Genomic DNA, 17,912 nt, shown 5'->3' with positions numbered 1-17,912 from the left:
ACACATATTGCAATTTAAAAATAAGATTTTCAATAGTTCCTCTACGTGCAGTGTTAATGCTCTGTGCCATGACAGTGAACTGGGGGCCACAGATTTTATTAGTGGGGAAACAAAGACTTACTTTGGCTCCACTGTTTCTGTGGACAGCTAGAAGCATCATTACAATGAGAGTTTGAATTTTAAGGCTGACTTGAGAGTGAAATTGGTGTAGACTACCTCACATTTTGTTTCTCCTTTTAATCATGTAGGCCAAAAGAAGGAATCCCATTGCCTTCAAAGAACTTTCAGTCTGGGCTTTGCTACAGTCAACTCCCAGTACTGCTTGTTGTATGCTGACCCTAAAATACCATAATTGTTTATTTTTTGTTCTCTGGTTTATTTTTATTTTGGCATGGAGGGACAACCATTATGAACTCTCTGTTTTTATGATGCATCCAGACAGTTGTATGAATTTATTTATTTTGATCACTCTTAACTATACTACAACCCCTATCTTACTAATTCTGTGTTGACAGTTACAGTTTCATACTCCATAAAACATTTGACAGTGTAGCACTTTTACACACTCTTATGATAAATTCTCTCTGTTATACTCATTGCTATACACAGAAACATCAGTACACAAGAATTCTCCAGGTGGAAATACCCTTGGCATGGCTTTCCATTCTCAAATACTGAGTTTGAAAAAATGTTAGAAGATTATTTTTAGCAAACTAGAGCTACCAATTGCATATGAAGAAATGCATCAACTTTTTCTGTTTGTGGTGGCTTTAACACACTTTGAAACAAATCTGATTGAAAATTCAAGTTACATGGTACAAATAGGGTGAGGGACTGAAGAATTATTTAAGACCATAAAAGAGTTCCCTGATGGCTAGGAGACATAATCATCCTCAGACCTAAACATCACTCACTTTCTCAACCCTAAGCATCATGTGCCTTGTTGACATTTTTCTAGCCATTTGATGAGAAGAACAAGTACAAAACACCCTATCAGTAACCATAACTTCCTCACTTTCTGTTTAATCACACTCTTAATTTTTTTATAAATCAGTTTGCAAAGGCACTTACGGTCAAACACAACACTGAGAAAAGATGTATTTGCTAGGCAGACCATCACCTGAGATCATTAAACTGCATTGCTCGATGGTGGTCTTTTTTTCTCCCTCTCCCATAATTCAGAACTCAAATCTTTTCAGTTCTCTGCTGAAAAAAATTTCCAATAACAAATCTCTGCCAATTTTGAGTAAACCAAATAATACAGTTTAAGCAAATACTTCAAAAGACAACAGCTTTTTATTTTTCACTGGAACATTCTGAGCAATAATTATCTGTTTTACTATCCATGAGCCTCAACAGCCAGCAGATTTATATTTTATTAACACACCATTACCTTCAATTGTAAATTATTTTTCTTTTTAGAAATTATGTGCTCTGACTACTAAGTGAATTCAAATAACTACCGTAGAACAAAATATAATTATGGAGCAGGATTTGCAGCAGTCAACAAATTGCACAGCTCATTCCCACTCCTTTGCAACTTGTCTTGCTTTCACCCTTGATTAAAGAGGAGACAACCCAATTCCATTTTCAATAACTCTGTTGGAACAGCAAGGTATAAAGGGTTGCCAGAGACAGCACATAATGTAGTTAGGTTTACTCATATGCAGGCAGAGGATGCTGATATCAACTCTAAAGTGAGCTGTGAGGTTCAATAGCAAATTAAAAATTTTGGATCAAGGTTCCAGTCCATCCTGTGACCTAAGTGCTGTTGTTGTTATTATTATTGTAAAAATTTAACGAATGACCATTGCTTGTGAGCTTTCTGATGAACTGAGGGTTGATACTTTCCGAAAGAGTCAGAAATTCCTGAGTATATTGATAGCATTTGAAAATCCACTAAATATTTTTATTCTTGCTTGAGTGTTTTCAGGCAAGATGCAAAGTGATTAGGGGAAAAAAAAGGTTTAATTTATTAAGAATTTTGCAAAGGGCAAAATTCATTATTAGCCAAAGAGTGTTCACACTGAATTAAATTCAGTTTGTTTATACAGTCATTATTCAAAAATTAGATTATGAAAAGCAGTACAGCAATAGGAGCTCCATGAATCTCAGTCTACTTAGAGCATGTTTTCTCCATACAGAAAATGAGACTGCACAGAGATTAGATATCTGGAAGTCTATCAAAGAGCAAGAGGAGGGAAGTAAAGGACAGATCAAATTAAAGGCTGAATCTCAATCTTTCTTAGGTACCTAATATTCCTTTTCCATAGAGCATCTTGGCATTCTTTAGCCAAATTTTGAAACAAATATATTTCTGTCAAACTCCATTACAATAAGTGGGAAAAAAACCTAAAAAAACAACCAGCCAAACAAAACCAACCAATCAACCAAAAAAAACCCAACCAACCAACCAACCAAAAAAAAAACCAGACCAAAAAACCCCAACCCCCCTAAAAAAGCCCACAACCAAAAAAAGCCACCAAAAAACCAAAAGACAAGACACTCTCCCATCTTTTGGGGTTTCCTATTACAACATCTTCGTATGGTGACTTTGAGATATCCATGTGGACAATGAATGAAACTACAGAAAAAAAAGAGCACAGAAACCTGTGGTTTCAAGTTGTATATTGGTACTAATGAAACTTCAGGTTAATGTAGTTTGTTCCTTTTCCCAGTAGATTACATGGTGATACTCTTTAGTTCTGAATGGTTCATGGTGTAATCCCTGGATCAAATTGATTTTTGTTTTACATTTTGAACTAGTATTTTCTCATTTTGTGTGACTCCCACAAGCTTTCAGTCTCTTTTTAATCTCTATTTCCCTTATACAAAATGACCATCAGCATGATACATGATAGATATGGCATGTGGATATTTGTTGTACATATTATGGTGTTCTAGAAGAACTAAATCTTTCAGTTAAGCAAGCTACCAACAAGATACTTTTAGCAAGAAGCAGTAGGAACTTGAAAATATGGATTGTTTTAATGAAAAATCAACAAACAAACAACAGACCTCCTAGGGAGTTTAGGATGCCCTGAAAGTAAGCAATTTCCTCTTGATTTACTGTCTTCTCTGTGATGAGGTCCTTCACAATCCTTTACTGAGCCTGGTCTTTGGAAACCCACTGTAGCATGAGACAGTTTTCCACTCTGATTGTTTAGGATAGTGTCTTTGAGAAGTATGTAGCCACCTCAGCAGGGAGTGTAAATATGTTGTCAAAAGTTTTACGTTTAGGGCACAGCTCCTAAATATGCTTTTTATTTTTATATGCATGTGGTGGCTGAAATAACTTAAAGTTTGTTTTTCAGGTGTGATACCTGGTAATCTAAATGCAGGTGTATCTACATCCAGCCTGGAGGTCATAGAGCTGTGTTTGCTTAGTAAGGGTTTACTTATTGACCAGAGAGACACAAAAATGTTTCTGACAGTTGATCTATTCCAAATAGGCTTTCTTTACTTTTAGCTTGGTACTCTATGGGGACGAGCACGAGTGTGCACATTTTGCAAAAAGATTAGACTTTCTTTTACCAATAGCCCCACATACTTTGCATGAAATATAGGTACTTTATCTAGAGAAAGTCTATTTCTTTGGTAATATTTCCACCTCCAGATATTTCTCCTGTTATTCCAAAGCTTCATAACACACTTAATATACCAAATGGGTATACTGGTGCACTTTCAGTATGCACTTAAGAATAATACACAATGCACACTTGAGTGCCTCCATTGGATTTTTATGTTTTATTTTTATATGGAATGCCAGCATAGCTAATTCAAGCCCGAAGCACATTTCTGTTGTTTATTGCAAGCATGTTCTGTAAGTAGAAAAAAATAACTCAAAATAAAATGTCACAGTTTTCTCATTATTGATAACCAAAGCATCCTTGGGTCAAAGGCAATCTTGGATATGCTTTCACCACTAACAATTGCTCTTTAGCACCAGAAGCATTTGAATATATTGAATTTATGGTGCAACATTCACACTGTCTGTCTTCTCATCCCAGGCTCTTTTAATTTAAAGGAAAGTCATTTATTCTGCAGTGAGTCCTCTGTCAGAGCATTGTGAAAACTTTCAAAGGCATCATTTGAACCAGGCATCCATCACATGCTGTCAGGCTCCTTAGCCTGCTGAGGATTTTTACACTGTTGTGCCTAGGATGTAAACAAAGATAATGTATTTGATTTTTTCGCATTGATCCTCTTTGCTTTGAGAGCATGACTAGACAAAGAGGGCTTTCCAAATCTGTACAGCCTGCCAGAGCACTTACTTCTGCTTCTGTCAGGCAGTGGAGTCTCTTTTCTTCCAGACTTTTCTATCTGATTGCTAATATATTTTTTGTGTGCCTGGCTGTGTAGTGATTAATGATAGGTCAGGATTAGGGAGTAACCTGATATTGCTCAACCCAAACACTGAGAAATGTTCTCTGGCTGGTGTGATTGTCACAGAGTCACAGGAGTCTCCCTAAAAGGTCATTTATAACATTCATTGAAGTGGGGATGGAGTGATCTGGAAATCGTTAGCTTCATGAATCCTATGCTTTGACTTTGATGTGGAATTCTAGCAACAAAGGTGTCTTGTGCTTGGTTAAAAGCTTCACAGCCATATCAGACAGTTCATATAAGCACAGTTTAGTGAACAGTAAAGATTTTTCTGTTTCTTCTGAAATAAGCTCTGTTGATTTTTCTTTCATTTCTCTTGTAATGGCAATAGAATCAGAAAACCTGAGCTGAGTCATCAGCAACTTGCAACTCGAATACAGTGCATGTAATATTTAATTCATGCTAGTCATCAAATACAAGAGATTGCTGAAATATTGTGAACTAGTAGGACTCTGCAGTAAAATCAAAATTACATATTTATACACTGAAGTATAAGTACTGTGGTGGTACAGAAGTCACATGTAAGTTACTGTCATGTTTTGACTTATTGGTCCAGTCCCTTAGCTGATATAAATCAGTACAATTGCACTCATGTTGGTGAAACGAGACTGACTTACCCTTCTTGAAAATCTTTTTTATCATTATATTCAAGTTTCCTAAATGTGAATGTTTTAATATATTTTCATGTATTTAGTGAATGTTAATGTATATTCTTACCAACGGGATGAAAAGATGCTGATGCTCTCTATGAGAAAACTTTCAAAACTTTGGAGAAAAAATAGAGCAAATTTCTTAGGTAAATACATTAGGGTGGTGTTTCTTCCTTCCTCTTAAAGTAGTCTCATTATAATAATAACTAAATGGGGATAAAACCAGGGAAGTTTTGGGGAAGAATTTATTGGAGAAACTGCAAAGCTTCTCCTAGTAAATCAGACATTGCATGGGACAGAGTTATGAGCCACAGGGAAAGGTTTAGTTTTCCAGCAGATTGGTCTATCTGCATGGCTTTAAGTTTATTTTTTTCAGATTTATAGAACTGTAACTTCACAATAGCGTCAGAAACCTTTAGAAAACTGAGTATGGAATACCATATATGAAATGACTGGAAAAATCAATCTGGTGTTTCCTCACTCTAAGTTCCTTGGGTTTGTGTTTCTCTATGTAGTGAGCAAAAAAAAAATGAAACGCAGATGTTACCGTCTTTATTTCACATCAGTGAACGCTCACTGATATTAACTGTGGTGGTTATTCTGAATGTTTTACTGGCTTCAAATTGCACAGCTGAGGCTTAAATAAATCACATCTCCACAAGTTCTTACCCTGATATGTTTCATCAGAATTGTAGGTATGGTTAAGGAGAAAAAACTAAAAATAAAATTCAGAAAACATACAGTTTATCTCCCTCTGACTCTCTTGCCCTCGAATGTTCAGTCTTGCAATATATAGCTTCTCATGATTTTCTTGGATTTTGACAGCATTGTAATGGGATTTTAATGTAAAAATGGACATAACAGAAGCCTTGTATCTTCTTTGCACATCACATTACTCTGCTCCCAATGGAGATCAAAGCATAACAACCTCAGTGTGGGACATAGCTTGTTATTGAGAATTGATGACAAATACTGAGGATACATTATGGTATCAATACAAAAATGGTTTGTAGCTGGTAGCAAGCTAGAAGCACTGTACAGTATATGCATTTATATAGGAAAAATGTCATGGCACGTACATAAGAATCCATTATCCTGCTCTTGTTAATACTCTGAGTGGGAGTAAGGAACAACAGAAATGTTTCTTTTGCTCCAGAAATCCTTTTGAAAAAATCGACAGCAAATATTCTCTCAGCATAGACATACAGCTCAAAGCAAGAATGAAAATAAAGTGGAGAAGTGACAAGATATTTCACAGGTTACAGAAATAGAGAAATATAAGATATAAAAATTGGGAGAAAAAGCAATGTTATTGTTCTCCTGAACTTGCTATGAGTTGTACCCAGGGTGTCTCGCACTAGTCTCTGAAGGCCTTATTCTCAGATGGTATGTAGGCAATGATGCTCTGCATTCTCTTCTACTACTGGCAGTTCAGCATTCTGTGTTGTGAGTCCCTGACTGGGGAAGGTGACCACCTGAAGAGCAACACAAGGGAATTCCAACCATTCCAAGCAGTGAGTCGGCTTCACCAGGGATCCAACTTAAATGCCTCTATGCAAACGCAGGTAGTACAGGGAATAAACAAGAGGAACTGGAACTGTGCACATACCTGCAGGGGTGTGCTCCTATTGGCATCAGAGAAATGTGGTGCGATAGCTCCTATGACTGGAGTGTTGGAATGGAAGAATACAGACTCTTCAGGAAGGACAGGAAGGAAAGACGAGGGAGAAGGGAATTGTCACCCTATGTCAATGACCAACTGTAGTGCGTGGAGCTCTGCCACAGACCTCTTGGATTAGGAGCCAACTGAGAGCATATGGGTCAGGACTGAAGGGAGGGCAGAGGCAGGTGACATTATGCTGAGGGTCTGCTGAGGATTGCCAGACCAGGAAGAATGATCAGATGAATCTCTCTACAAACAGCGAAGCCACCTCACATTGACAAGTCCTGGCCCTCATGTAGAACTTCAACCACCGTAATATCTGCTGGAGGTGCAACACAGGGCACAAACAAATCAGAAGATTCCTGGAATGCATTGATGATAACACTGTTCTCCAAACAATAGAAAATCCAGTGAGGAGAGGTGCTATACTGTATGCCCTTGTTCTCACCAACAAGGAAGGGCTGATGGGGAATGTGAAACTCAAGGGTAGCTTTGGCTGCAGTGACCAGAAAATGGTGGAGTTTGAGATCCTCAGGGCAGTGAGGAGGATGCACATTCATCTCACTACCCTGGACTTCAGAAGAGCAGAATTTGACCTCTTCATGAATCAGCTTGATAGCATACCATGGGATAAAGCCCTAGAAGGAAGAGGAGCCCAAGACATCTGGTTAATACTCAAGGATCACCTCCTCCAAGTTCAGGAGCAATGCATACCAACAAAGAGAAGGTCAGGTAAAAATCATCTTCAAGGTCTTTTCCAACCTTTATGATTCTATTCTGTGATTCTAATGTCTATTAATACTAAGTGTAAATTACATCCAGGATTGATCTGCAAAAACTTTGGGTATCAGCTTGTAGTGCTTACATTAGGAACTGTCATCACTCTACTAACTTGATATAGTTGAAGTATAAGGATAGGAACCTTCCATAGGCAATTATTATCTTAACAGCTATTAATTGCCCTCTAGAGAAATTTGTATTTATCAAATGCTTATGTGTGGAACCTATAGCAACTAAGCTCCTTAGATGCAAGACTTAAATAGGTTGAATCTGAGTCAGCAAAAGCTTTAAGAACTTTTAGGTACTGACTTTGCACAAAATAGATCAAGATACATGTGCCTCTCTTGGACTTGGGGCCAGCATGCCAGCCCTCAAAGTCAGCTCTTACTTTTCCAGCTGAAAAGAGTCAGTCAAAATCATTTGGATGTGTTTCTAAGTAGGACCCAAACAGAGTTTGCACTGTAGAGATGAATCATGTTTTTGACTATAGCTGCATTTTCACAGAGTTAAATTATGAGTCCAAGTGAACTTGGGATAAGTAAAAGAAGGAAACAGATATTTGATTAAGATGCCATCAAAGGCAAGGGAGGCTGAATTTGAACTTCAGAGAGCTTTGAATCAGGATCTTTTAGCTACACTGGCATCTTGTAATTGACTCGAGATGGAATTTTCTTTGCTTCACTACGTGATGGCCAGGCAAGAAAATCAAGATGGCTACAGAGGCAGGTGCTAAGAGGTAAGAGCTCCTTTGCCCATGTTGTAAGCCATCTACAGTGCAATAGCTATATGTTAATACATTTCTGTGCCTGCATTATTAAGCCCTACTTCCCCAGAGGAGTCTCAATGCCTTTAGGTCTGAACAATTTTTACAACACAAAGGGTAATACTGGGTGTTACATCTATGCAACTGGTAGTTGTTCTGGGATCTTCACCCTGGAGCACAGAAACCAACCTGTGGCAAGAGTGTTTTTAACCAGGCTAAGAGAAGAACTTGATTTATTTTAAATTTTATAGCAAGTACGCATATAAAATATTTTGTTTACAGTTCCCCCCCATGAGGAGCAAGGTGATGAGACATATGTTATGCCCAAACATCCATAAAAAAGTTATTATTACCCAGCAATAAAAGGCTCAAACATGACTAGAATTGAAATCCAGCTATTAAGAGTCATATATTGTTCTTACTGCTTTGTTCCTCCCTTGCCATAGGCATCAGTAAATAAATCTCAGAAATTAGAGGTGGAAAAGATCTATTGCATGTTCAGAGATTGCTTAAGTTGATGTTGTGTGAAAGAGGTTGAAGAAATAGACTCTGTTTTTATAAAATGGTTTGATAGGGAAGGAGATGTAAGAACAACTCCTTTCTCACCATAAAATTTAATCACATATACAACACAAGCAGACACTTGCACAAAATACGTTGTTGACACCTCTAACTTGTAGGCAGTATCACTGGTTCAGCTTTAATGACCAATGAAGAAAAGTTTTGCTGTCAAATGTAAATATGAGTATGGATAAAAAGCGAGAGGGACCAGGGATTTAGCTGCTTTTGCTGAGAGGAAACAAGCAAACCTTAATGTTACAGGGATGAACTACAGCATTTATACGGTATAGGATACTTAGTGCGCTGCAACCATCCAGGGCTAGGAAATAGGAATACTTTAGGAGCTACATGCTCTCATATATAGCTTTCTATGGTGGACACCCTAATCTTTAATGAGGAATTTTTCATATATATTAACACTTTTGTGATTTGAGGAGATTGCTGGAACAACTTTGATAAAGGCTTGTGAGAGCAAAAACAAGTATAGGCCGATGGAGGCAGAGATAGCTGAGAAGTTGCATAGCACAGTATCCTTTCACCAGCAGAGAAACTGAGGTGTCATAAACACCCTAGAAAAGGGAGCAAAAGGGCAAATGCGCTCACCATGTGAGGTTACCCACTTCTCAAGAGCTTGTAGATAATTTAGAGGCACATCTCAGATGTACAATTCCAGGAGGGCGATAGAGCAAAGAGAAACAACCCCATTATAACTGAATCCTGAGGAAAAACAACATAATTTTGTAATCATAGTAAGGTTAGAAGAAAGCCTAAAATATAGCAATAGCTGCATCCAAGTGACACAACTGGAAAATCTGTAAAATGTCCTTTGCATAAAAATGTGACACTCTCAGCGATTCCCTCCACAGCCATTTCAAAGCATGGAGTATATGAATATTGTCTCTATAATGTTCAATAAGACAAAGTTTCTCAGCAGCTAAATATATTACTATCTGGAACAGCTGAAGTTTTGAGGAAAGGAAAGAATAAGACAGAAAAAGAAAAGGTGGAAGACTCCATCCTGAGTAGGATTTATGCATGCAGGTTGGATATCTAAACCTAAGCTGCTTGTCTAGAAAGTCTTTATAGTCATTAGAGAGAATTAGGCACTTTGGAGATATGACTCAGCTCTTTCTAAGGTAAATGTAAAAAATATCTCAAATGAACAAAGCTCCACAAATCCCTCTGTCTTTCCACTAGCCTATAAAAAGAATCTAGGGAAGTAAACCTATGAAGACATCTGTGGATATCTAAGTCTGCAATATAACAATTCTTGCTCAAGGTTTTATGAATCAAAGTCGCAGATTAGATCAGAGTTCAACTTTCCATCCACTCATCCTTCCATCTGGCATCCTTTTTTGTGTTTCTCTTAAGGATAATTATTCTAGGTTATCCCAGGAAAGGCAAAAAAGGAAGTATAACTAATAATTTTAGACCAATGGGTATGTAAAGGAAATTTAACTGAGAATTTTTCATTTAGATTTCCATCAATCTGTGTAATTATTTGAACATTTTACTTGATCAAACTTGTAAAATAGATTTTCTCTCTGACAAAGATGGAGTCTTTGCTATGCTTTACTACAAAATGCATTTGCCTCTGAATAATGATGTTTGTTTTCACATAACTCTGATCAATCTTGAAAAAAAATCTAGAATAAAACTAATTTTTCTGCAAAGACCAACAAAAACCTGTCCACCACTTCAATCCACTTCCATATCAATTTTGTTTATACTAAATAAGGAGCTCATTTACTGCTTACAGAAATTAGCAAAGGTTTCCTGGGCACTTCATTGCAATTTGGATCAACCCTGTGGGTCCAATCCATCTTCTGTTAAACTAATTGGAAAGACTCCTTTTGAGTGAGAATTGGATCAGATGATTGGATAGAACAGAAGAATTAACAGCTGTGCCATTGTGTGCATTATTCTTCTGCCATATCTTCTGCTGGTTAAATTAAATTCATATTAATCTTGTGAAGCATATTGAACTATGTTACATAGTCAAGATGTTCAACCTCCCTGAAAGATTCTGATACATTTAATCCTTTGAATTTGAGAGCTAGCACTGCAGTTGTTCAGCTCTCCAAAATGAAAAGTATATGATCCTGAACAGATGAAGTAACGTTTTTATGACAATGGAGAGCAGAATGAGGTGAATTCCAAAAACATTTTGTGTGCTCATTTTCCCTTTATTCCAGTTTTGTCACTTAATAACAAATTCTTTGCCAGGAATCCAGCACAAGGTCCTGGAGGAACTTCAAGTTCCTGATTAGAAGCAGTAGCTCTACTCATGCCAGTAGCTATCAATTATTTGCTGCCAATTCAACCCTGAAATATCCGCATGGGAGGGAGCCAAAATGTGTTCTTTAGGTTTTGTTATTCATGTTACAATAAGAAGGAGGTGATAATTAACATGTTTGTTGTTTTGGTTTGGTTTGGTTTGGGTTTTTTTAGTTTGTTTGTTTGTTTGTTTCTGGTTTTATCTTTATTTTTATTTTATTTTAGTTTTTTGTTGGTTTGGGTTTTTTTCTAGTTTGATTTGATATTGGTCAAATACAAAGAGAGAGTAGATCAGACTTGGAAGGCCTTTGTGAGTGCCAAGTACTTCTTTCCACTCTGAAGTGGAGATCTGAGAGATAAGCTTTGAAAATACTTAGGGAAAATAAATTTTCCAAGTTCCTTTCAGTGTCTGGAGAACTATGTTTAATCTTCGGGTTGGTACCAGCTATGAAAGTCTTATAGCTCTGAAGACTCTAGACACACTTTTAAATCAAATGTGAGCCCTATTTTACTTTTGGAGAAGAGTCTGTGACATTTATGTCTCAGAAAACACTTCAAATATCATTTATTCTTTAGTGACAAATAAATTACCTACTTGGAATGCAACCTCTTCGACCCTAGAGAAAGTGTCCAAACTCCTCAGGCCTAAAGCGCACTTGAATTTCAACAAGCACTTGAAAAAGTCTTCTAAGTGTCCTGTGGTCTTTCTGCTTATCTCTCATCAGGGTACACTGAAATTATCCATACACCTAGTGGGCCATTTGTCTCTCACATGTGTCAGTGTCCCTGGACACTTGCCTGGGAAGAAGGTGTAGATCCTTCACAGTGAGAGGGATTTGGATCTAGAGGTCCATATGCCAAGAGAGTTTCCTAATCATGGAGTTTCTTTAAGACATTCTTTATAACCTTTTACATAGAAGAATTGCAGCTAGCAGTGGGAAACTCTGTGATGCAGAAGGATGAGAGATAAAAATCTCCAGTCTTGTGGTCAGGATGTTTCCTTATGCAGAAACCAAATGCTGTTCTGCTCCTGGCTTAGTTTTCTTCAGACTTAATCTTATGAATAAAAAGATGTGTAAAGATTTGTTAATGAAAAATGTGCAAAGTTCTTTGAAAGTCTGTATTGCTCCATGTATTCCCTTGATACCTTGGAGTTTCGATGTTTTGATTTTTTTATGTTTGTAGTTATGTAGTAAATGTAGATTTTAGAGTAGCAGCATATTATCCCTTCACCCTTAACACACCAGCTCAAACCCCTGTTACCCATTCCCACATCAATGCCCTAAATTCCATAGCCTGTTTAGTCTCTTTTTCAAGGTAGTATGGTAGAAGAACACCCTAACCCTATGGAACAAGATATAGCCGTAGACCCAACAACCTTCAGGCCTAGAATTCTGGAAGGCCTCCAAGGACATTACGTGCTCTGAGGAAGATGAAGATGAAGATGAAGGGGTCCCAAAATGCTCCCAGACCCAATTTCCAAGAGGCATGGTGGGGGCAGAACCTGGGTGGTAACAGGACGGGGATTGGGTGAAAATCATTATAAAAACTGTGGACATCTGTATTTCGGGAGCGCATGCGCTGAGGGTATTCCAGAAAGCCTGGGGGGCTCATTAAAGCTTTTGTATCCTTATCTTATCTCCTACCTAATTTGGCTTGGAGTCTTTTTTTCCTCACAGCCATTTAGGCAACACCCTCCTTAGACCTTTTCACACAATGCTGGATGGATCAGGGCCAGAATACACTCCCTGTAGCAGGGGTGGAATGGTTGCACTGCCATATAAACTTCTAATTGATGCACGTAGGTGAACTACAGTATCACTGAAGAGAGAAGCTCATGAATTTGGCCTTTAGGCTGTTTCCTAGATACCTTCAGAGGTACTGCTAAATCTGTCAGAACAGGGACAAAGCTTAAAATATGTTCAGAAACAATCTGAGGGCAAAACTTGGGTGGTGTAAATTACCAAGCACTAACAGAGAATGCCAGATCCCACTCTACCAGACAGGTTTCAAACTAATCTCTCTGATTCTTTAGATCCTCTGTAGAGAAAATGGAAGACTTTATCTTGCTTGAGTTCTGCAAGTGCAATTCAAAGTATCACAACAGGAGAGATGTTCTGTTGCTGTCGCATGAGGGGTCAGCTAAGGTCAAGGAAAAGCTGTTGCTTCATCAATAGTAACAGTGGTTGGGAGATCATTTTTAGGTTTGTAATTCAGACTCCAGTTTGAACTGCACAACCCTGATTTACTGGAACTTGGAGCATAGTATGAAGAGAACCTTTTCTCCCCTAATCTTTTGTTGAGGAAGGAGGGAAGTAAAGAAAAGTGTATTTATGGCAAGCCCTTTGCTTATGTTGCGATTTATGGGACAAGTATTTGGACACCAGTTGTCAACAGCTGTATTTTGGAGGTCCAAAATATTCAAGGATGTTCAAAACATTCAAGAATATTCAGAATATTTGGAGGATATTAGGAAATAGGAGGTCAGCCAAAGCAAGCTATGTTGGTGACAGGTGTTATTCAAACACATACTGAGAGTTAATCTGTGCTCTTAGGAACACATTCTTTATAGAGAAGAAGGAAACTGAGGCAGAAAGGAATAAGGTTTTTTTCTGCTTTGCATAGAACCAGGACTGGATCTCAGTGTGCTTGCAACCAGCCTGAAGTCACTATTTATTATAATACAATGCTTCCATGCCTTGATAAAAACAATTATCTGTATAAAATGTGGGCAGGTGTGAATGCAATTTGTCAATAGAGTGCAAAAGGCATCTAGTTTGACACTTGGTTGTTTAAATTAGCTCCAATTGTTGCTTCAACTCAAAAAAGCCCCAAATCAAAATATTTCATTTCAGAGGTGGAAACTCAGCATTTTTCCAGCAGCTAACAATTTCCACCAATCATCAGTAGATATGAGTACAAGAAGACAACAGTTGACAAGGAAATGCAAGCATACAACAGATCAGAGCCGTGATGCTCATTTATCTATATGTGTGCATACATGTATATGTGTCTACTTAAAGAATTTTGCACTGGGCTAGGTTTGAGTTTTTCAATATTTGTTCTGTTCTTTTGAGGTCATGTAGGAAATTCTGATTTGATGCTGAAAGACCATTAGGGGATTAACTGGCTTTCTTATCCCTTGCCTCTTCCCAGAATCTTCTGAAACTCAAGAAAAGTAGGAGAAAATGGAGTGAAAAAGCCTTTACACGAATCCTAAGTGAGTTCCTTTGAGGGTAAGCAGCTAATTAGATTAAGTGTTTTAAGTCTGACCTATATATATAAATATATACATATATATAAAAAGTCACAGAATTTTATCATCTCTAAAATGCAAAGGGCCAGAAGCTGGGCTTTACAGTATTATTACCACTGTCATCCCCACTAGCTTTCATGTTTTATCCTAATGGGAGGACCTGTCTCTTTGTCAGTTAGGATCTGCCAGCACTATGTTATTATGTCTGTTATAATTCAGAAACTTCTTTTCTAGAAACTGCTTTTTACCAACTCAGTTACATAATGTAATTGTATCACAGCAGAGATGCAGTGTTTGGAGAAAGATGGGGTGGAGAGCTTATTTTTCCTGATATCCAGTTGATTCAACTGGGAGTTTAAAAGAGATGGACTGAGGCATTGCTTAATTTCTATTTGCACAGAAAAAAACCAAACCAACAACAATCAGAAAGATTGCATGTGAGGAGACAGAAAAAACAGCAAAAGGATAAATCCAAAAGCTTTGTAGTAAACTAGAAGGAAATTTAAAATAGGAGAGAGAAGAACTTGAGGGTATACCTATACACCATAAAAATTGCTGAATGCTGTCCTTTGTGTTTATTAGAGATAGAGACAGAAAACACACCACAATACTCAAATTTATTTTTATTTGATCTCAAATGATTTTACCTGCAGTTTGACTTGTCAAAACACAAAGAGTCTTGTGACATTTTTTTATGCTTTTTGTATTTTTTACAGCGAATGTACTCAGTCTAACATTTCCCCTAAAAAAAAAAAAAAAGGAAATTCAAGTGTTTAATTTGTAAAATTACACATGGTATGACTAAAATTAGTGATATGTGGCAAGTTATAGTCAATCTTAGGTTTCATTTTTGGAGGATGAAAACCTAGAAGATTTTTTTTCTTTTATTCCATGCCTCATTCTAGTCCCTGCTCAAACATTTATAAAATGCTTCCTTTTTGGATATCAGAGATCAAGGGGAATATGGTTTCCAAAAGGCCTCTGTTTCCTCAGCAGTGAAGTGTTCATCATGAAATACCTTGAAGCTTTGATGACATTTCCCGGTGTGGTGACTGCCAAAGCAGAGTTGGTGCGTGGGCAGGAGGATGAGATAATTTGTCACTACCATAGGTCATTGAAAGAGCCCTTGTCCCTTTGTATATATGCATTATGATACATCCTTAAGCCTCTTTTCCATGCACTGGCAGAGCTTACTGGCTGAGAAAGAGGTTACTGAGGTCCCCTTCAAAGAACGGTCCAGTAAGTAGACGCTTTCTTCATTGGCTTGTGCTTCTTTTTTGAAGACATTAGCTAAATGCTACTAACTTTGTATTTTCAGATTCTTAGACTTCCTAGACTGCCAGTTTTTTCATCTAAAACCATTTGAAAAATGGGATTTCACTTGTTCAACATGGTATAGGAGAAGAAATAGATAGATTGAAACTGTCAATAACCATATGAAAAAGCAAGAAACTCTGTAAGTAGAGGTTGCCTCAGAACTTGTCTGTATGGTCTTGTGGTAGTTATCTCAAAGCACTGAAAATTCATATCATAAATAAAAATGAATTTTGCAGATGACTAACCAACTCTAGTCGTTGTAATAGAAAGGAGGAATAAACAGAAAAAGCAAGTAGTTAAAAAGCAAATCTCATGACTAGGGCTGTGTTTTTGAAAAAGACAGTTGCGTAACCGTATGCCTGCACTTAGTATTAAACCTACCCATTACTGTGTTCCTGCATCCTGGGTAAATGCAGAGAACCCTTCTTTGGCATCACTGCAGACAATGTGAAGAGGTAACACATCAGGCATCACAGTTCAGCATATTTCCATTCAAAGTCTGCATTTGGTTTGTTTTCTTGTAGCTTCTCACTAAAACTGTGGTACCAGTGAACAGTAACAACAGCAGGAGCCAAAGAAAAACCAGCACTGGCCAGAAGCTTTTGAAGACCTACTGTGAGTTATGATGTGAGAACATGGAAACCACACAACTCAAGGATGATCAGGACTCTTCATTAGGCTTGCAGCATTGCAGAATAACAGGAGATGAGAGCATAACAGAATAACAAGTGTTATTCTATCTTGATGATTGAAATGGCTACTACCCAGCCATAGAAAAATCATTAGAAAAAAAGGTATATTTACAAATAAATATGTTAAGCATCAGTTCCACTTTTAGTTTATTTTAAAAGTTTGTAAGGTTTTACCAAGTTAACACTTAGAAGCAGTGTTAGGTTTAACATAACATTAAATATAAGTCAGACCTGAAAACACATTTTATTTTTGAAACAGCGAGAGCTAGAAGAGTAAATTGTGTATTCTGCCTTTGAACAATTCATTGAACTTCTGTGTTCAGTCTAACAGCATGACACTCTGAATATTTATTTTTTTCCTTGGATAAAAAAAAAAAATATAATGGTTAGGTTAACTGCTGTGATAGAGATTGAATATAACAGATCTCTGTCTGTGAGGCTGAAATGGCCACTTTCTTCAGCTTTGGTAAAATGCATCCTTCATCCTTTAGTCGAGCCAGTGGTGGGACTGGTCCACAGTAGGCTGCCATATGAAACAGCAATCACAGCATGTAGGTGCTGGGCAAGGCACCATTTACCGTGCATTGTGGAAAAAACACCGTGATTGCTGTGATGAGTACTCAGTGTGAGACTAGAATTTAAGGGGTAAAATATGTGCTGTACCACAATTCCTGTGTAATGTTGGGGGAGTGTTTTGTTTTTCAGGAATGGTGTCTTCATAAACTAAAGACAATTCTGCTCCTCGGGAGTACTGTAAAGAAATATAAAAAGTTAGCTTGTCCATGGTACTACGGCTATTAGTGTTATTTTCATGTAATTACAGTGAGTGAAGTTGATGACAGATTTTCTGTACAAAAAACAATGGATGTGAAACCAACTGCAATTAAAATAAATATATTTTACTCTTACTGTGTAAGGAAATGAGTCTTTGTACAACCAGTGCTTGGAATATATTAATTTCTGTAGTTTTCTAGAAGACAGACTAAAAGAGTAGAAAGATTGAGACTTAAGAAAAATTCCAAAACACAGTAGTGCTTTCAAAAACTTGAAAACAAGGCTCTGATTTGTCCAAAGAGAGGTGGTACCATCTAAATACAATTATTAAGGTAAAAGAGAAAGTTATATAAAATCTGTAAACCCAGGATAAATTAATTGAATGTCTGTTCTAGAGGGAGACGAAATTGTCTCAAATCCTGTGGAAAGTGATGGCATTTTGAATGGAAGTCATATGACTTTCTCAGTAATGATGGAATCAATGAACTATTGGAAAGTTTCATGGAAACTTGTATACTCCAGGTTTGCTTGTGACTGAAGAAATGTTAAGGAAACAAGAGGGAACAAGAAGTCTTTGTAAAAATCCACTACGTATCTTGGTGTTCTTGTTTGACAAGGGTACCACCATTCTTCCTTACTTACTGTTTAGCTGAAATGAGAATAAGACAAAGTATGACCAAAATGGCAGTAATAGTAAAACTAGATCATAGTTTGCTGCTGATGAACTTTAAGAGTAAATTTTTGACATGGTGGAACTAGGAAACAAAAAATGATGTGTCATTATTATAGATTG

This window comes from Myiozetetes cayanensis, unplaced genomic scaffold, assembly GCF_022539395.1.
Source record: "Myiozetetes cayanensis isolate MyiCay16 unplaced genomic scaffold, myiCay2020 scf5-8, whole genome shotgun sequence".
NCBI lineage: Eukaryota > Metazoa > Chordata > Aves > Passeriformes > Tyrannidae > Myiozetetes > Myiozetetes cayanensis.
The sequence above is the reverse complement of the archived record's forward strand: the minus strand, read 5'-3'. Positions refer to the sequence as shown.